Source organism: Macrobrachium rosenbergii, chromosome 56, assembly GCF_040412425.1.
Source record: "Macrobrachium rosenbergii isolate ZJJX-2024 chromosome 56, ASM4041242v1, whole genome shotgun sequence".
NCBI classification, from domain to species: Eukaryota; Metazoa; Arthropoda; class Malacostraca; order Decapoda; family Palaemonidae; genus Macrobrachium; species Macrobrachium rosenbergii.
In genome coordinates, this window is record NC_089796.1 from 10,756,802 (window position 1) to 10,761,801 (window position 5,000).

Sequence of the window (5,000 nt, forward strand, 5' to 3'; positions counted from 1 at the left end):
TAGCATCTGAAGATGTCTCGATTCTTCCAGAGAAACGCACACCATTACGGTGCTTTCAATTTTGGGTAATATGGATGTCATTCCGATATTTTGTCGTTCACTCGATATACCAGAGGTCCTTTATTCCTCACGCAGTCGGACTGTGAAACAGCCTCCCAGAGGATGTCGTGCAATTGGAACTTCAGAAGTTCAAGCGAAGATGCAATGCATTACTACCCTAATGCTGTTCTCCTTGCATTTTAATACATTAATCCATATTAAATTATTAATTTATTTTTTCCTCTTTAATAAGTGGGATCTCTTCTTTTTGTATTTCCCCTTACCTCCTCTTACTTCTTCCTAATGAACGCCATATTCTTCAGAAGCTTGGATTCAAAGTCAGTGGCCCCTTGGGCTTGTTCCATATGAATAGGTTTCATCTTCCGAATAATAATTACGATTTTTTCTGATCAGAGGGAGGTAATTTTTTGATGCTATCGAATTGTGTGTCGCGTAGAATTTGAGAAAAAGAGTCAGAGAAATTGGAATTCACAGCCCACTGATATTGGTACATTTTCCCCACATGGCTGGTGGCGGAAGCCAGACCCTCGTGGCAGCGGAGAATTATGGCGTTCAATTAACACCATTGGCGATTCCGCGATTAGAAATGCAATTGCTCCCTGTACCGTGCATGCCAGAGGCAGAGGCTTATGCAACCAGATCGAGAAGCAAGCATCCACTAACAAGCATTTAACGGAATAGAGGACACGGGTGCATATCATTTTTGCGAATTAAAACACTTGGATATCGAATCCCCTCTCGTTTTCATTTTCTGTCGGTGCATAAGTTGTAAACGATTAATGCCCCTGACGTTCCTGCATTTACAATCAAAATAACGCCTTTCCCCGTCCCCCTCCCCCTCCCCCCCTGTTCTTTTTTGGGGCCACTTGAAAAGCGCCCCTCAAAACAACGCCCTATTTTGACCCCGCTTCGCTTGTGCTTTTGACTGACCTGTGCTGCATGGCGATGCGCGCGTACGCGGAGGGTCGGCGTCCAGGAGGTCAACTAATGCACGGCAGAGAGGCAGAGAAAGAGAGAGAGAGAGAGAGGGAGGGAGAGAGAGAGAGAAAGAAAGAAAGAGAGGGAGACAAGGCTTGGTTCTCTCCTCTCCTGCCCTCTCCTATTACTGCCTTTATTGTTGGTGCTGACGTCTCTTTACGTCCGTCCCTTGTCCACTCCTCTGTCCGTCCCTTCGTCCCTCCCTCCCTCCCCCCTACCTCCCTCCCCCCTACACCTAGCCATCCCCATAATCCCCAAGTCCTCCCCTCCCTCCCCGTCACCCCACCAAGGGGTCGTCCTCCTCCTGAGCATCCTCCTACCCTCGTCTCCTTACCTTCCTCTCACCCCTCTTCCCCTGCCCTCAGCAGGGTGACCCAGGACCCTCTCCCTCCCGGCATCCCACTTAGGTTTCTCGCTCCCTGTCTATCTTCCATTATCAGTTTCGTTTTATATGCTTTTTGTTCGCTTTCAAATAGTTTCGAGATACTCTGACTTTTCCTCGTCGACAAATTGTAATGGTATTTTAATCCCCCATTTAGGTCATTTATATTGAATTCGGTCCTTCATTTCTCATTTTCTTGCGTGTAAACTTCTTAGCGGAATTTTGTAACGCTAAGACTAGAATCTCGGAAGAATTTATATGTTGAAATGCTTTTGTGATACTTGGAATAAAAAGTATGACGAATTAAGAAAAATATATTGAAATTGATTCTACCATTTTTGGCGTTTTCACGCGCTAAGATTTTAACCTTTTCCGGCATAGGATCAAATCACGGTAATCGAGGCCCGTATTGGTTATATAGCTCGTGTATGCGGTCGCATTATTTTTACTATTATCGTTAACACCTGTGCTGCTTATTCTTCCTGTTTTTGTGTGTGTACGACTATTACACTTAGTGAAGAGCGTAACGCCGTTCATTAGATTTTCAAAAATCCCAAAGAAAGTGTACCAGAGGAGACAAATTCTTTAAGCAAATCAGCGTCACATTACAGCTCAGAAAACACCACCAGAACCATATCTGAACGTCGTGCTAAACTTGCGGGTTTTCACGATTAGTTTTGATCAGCATTATTATTATTATTATTATTATTATTATTATTATTATTATTATTATTATTATTAGGCAGCATACCAGGCCACTGACTTGAGATGTATTGGTTGGTTGATGCTCCAAAATATACTTCTTATTTTGGAGCATCTTTGGTGCTGTTCAGAACAGCAGAGTCATTCTGTACGGTATACACAGTTGCTGTACACCAAATTGTGCCAAAATAACCACTGTTGTCAAACCTTGGGGTGTGTCATAACTTATACCCAGTCCTTTCTTAATGACAAGCATTAAACATGTATCCTTTTGTTTGTTTCTTTTGTATTAATCTCCTTTGTGTGTTGTATTGAATCATCTTTGTTTATTTCTTTTATGTGTTCTATATGTTGTGGTAGATGTATCCATTCAAAATTTTTTTCTTCATATAAGCTCGTTAAACGTTCAGTTTGGTTTTCTGACTAAGTTATGTTAGTTCAACCAGACCACTGAGTGGATTAACAGCTCTCCTAGGGCTGGCCCGAAGGATTAGACTTATTTTACGTGGCGAAGAACCAATTGGTCACTAGCAACGGGACCTACAACTTATTGTGGAATCCGAACCACATTATGACGGGAAATGAATTTTCTATCACAAATAAATTCCCTCTAATTCTTCATTGGCCAGTCGGAGGGAGTCAGACGCTGGAGCAACAGCGTACTAGCCGAGCTCTACCCACCCTCCAATGAAGAACTGGTTTTATGGTTTTCAGACTGATACCCCTTCCGTCATTTCAGTCATTTCGTAACCCAGTTTCTCCTTCGTTACCTGATGTGTCGTCCATTCATTCTTCGTTATCAGTCATTCTCAGCTGTGCTTATTCTCTTAGCTTTCTTACCCATCCTTTTGCTACGACAGACCCTTAGAGTTTTACTGGCTTTCAATAATGCCGGGGATCTTTTAACTAGGGTGAAATCTGCGCTTGTCACTCATTTATCTTGGTTTTTTTTTTTTTTTTTTTGTTTCCTGTTATTTGCGGTCTGGATCCTTCGCATCTTCATTGTCTTTTCCTACATTGTCGTTGATTTCTTTCGTATTCCGCCACTTTTATTGCCTTTACCGTACTTTCGTTCATATTCTTTCCTCCATCATTGGGCGAGCCGGCTCCGTTCTCAGCTACCACTCTGTTGGCCGCGAGTGCGAATCTCCGACCGGCCAATGAAGAATAAGAAATTTATTTCTGGTGATAAGAAATTCATTTCTCGCTATAATGGTTCGGATTCACAATAGCCGGTGAGTCCCGTTGCTGGTAACCAATTGGTTCTTAGCCACGTAAAATAAATCTGATCCTTGGGCCAGCCCTAGAGAGAGCTGTTAATCAGCTCAGTGGTCCTGGTTAAACTAAGATCTCATAAATCCTCCATCTGACTTTTCACCTGTCTAACAATTGTTTTTATAATTTTAACTGAGGTCTTCCTCCCGTTACACCTTTCAAACCTTCTTACTGTCAATTTCCCTTTCAGCGCTGAATGACTTCGTAGGTCCCAGTGCTTGGCCTTTGGCCTAAATTCGATATTGTGTTCTATTCTTCCGTATTCCTGCAAGGAAAATCCGAAAGCTCGCTCGAGAGTTGTTGGTGAAGGGACGATAGATCGCTTCTTGATGGCGAGACGATTGTAGGACTGGCGAGTCTTTTGTTTACCTGATTATATAACCCGCTCTTCCGGGTCAGTCATTGTGTTGTTGTCTACTGTCATTTGTTAGATTTTCAATTTTTAGTTGTTTAAGAGCGCAAGCACTTTTTAGTTTTCTGTAAAAGAAAACTATTGTTAACTTCGTCTGTCGTCCACTTTTTCTGTCACATTTTTTCTGTCCGCCCGCAGATCTTAAAAACTGCTGAAAGCTAGGAGGCTGCAAATTGGTATGTTGATCATCCGTCTTCAATCATTCGTATACCGAATTGCCTTTCTCAAGTAATTTGTTCTGAGTTAAGACAAGTTAGCGCAATCGTTGCGTCTGGCAGCGATATCAGGACAGCCACTACCGGGCCCAGCGTTTAGAAGTTTGGGCCGCGGCTCATACAGCATGATATACCGAGACCACCGAACGATGAATCATTTTTCGGTGGCCTTGATTATACGCTGTACAGAAACTCGATTGCGCCGAAGAACTTCGGCGCACATTCTGTTTAATTGATTTTGAGTAAGATAATACTTCAAGGAAGCATACTTTTAATCTCCCTTTGTATACTATACTCTTTTGCCTTAAATCTTGTATTGTAAATCAGTATTGTTAGTACGCTACCGACAAAAGGAGGAACTGCAGAATTTTATCCACTATCTGCCCGTCTATCCATCCACCTATACGTGTGTCTGCCTGCATCTGTCCATCAGTGTTACGCTTAGAATGTGCTTGTCGCACACTTTTCTTCAATCAAGGCAGCCAGCATGCGAAATCACGGCTTCAGACTCCATACATTGTGTGCAAAACTTTAACCTTTGTCCATAACATTCGAATTGTAAGAGAGAGAGGCTCTCCGTTTGTCATGTGCGTTCCTCTGAAAATAAAGCCTTTCAGATGACACCAAGGCTTGACCTTGACCATGACCTTCACACTAGAAACAGCTGCCATCGGGGCACGTTCAAGTTTCACAAACGCTTCTTGTCAATAGAAAATTCCCGGAATGATTTACCTTAGCAAGACCCATTGTGGCGTCTTCATTATTTCATCAGTGGGGTTGCTTCAGCAATACCCTCAGAATGCTTTAATACCAGTTTTCAGGCTTTTATACTATTGGTTTCGCTTAAGTAAACACGTGAACATATTTGCAAAACTTGATGTAGGAATGAAGGAAATTCGTCGATACTGAAATCTCTCCAGGTTCATCGAAATGCAGGCCAATTTTGAATAGGCGATTCCGCTGTTTAAGCGGAGAC

The 5,000-nt window shown here is 42.6% G+C and overlaps 1 protein-coding gene and 1 long non-coding RNA gene across 2 annotated transcripts in view; one reads left to right on the forward strand and one right to left on the reverse strand.

Moving 5' to 3' along the window:
- Positions 1-1,198, reverse strand: part of LOC136836510 (uncharacterized) — an 11,521-nt gene extending 10,323 nt beyond the window's left edge. The window contains exon 1 of the long non-coding RNA XR_010852411.1: positions 991-1,198. This is a non-coding gene — a long non-coding RNA (uncharacterized lncRNA). The remainder of the gene's footprint in view (positions 1-990) is intronic.
- The window catches only part of LOC136836388 (zinc-regulated GTPase metalloprotein activator 1-like), a 125,016-nt gene that overhangs the window by 41,746 nt on the left and 78,270 nt on the right, over positions 1-5,000 (forward strand).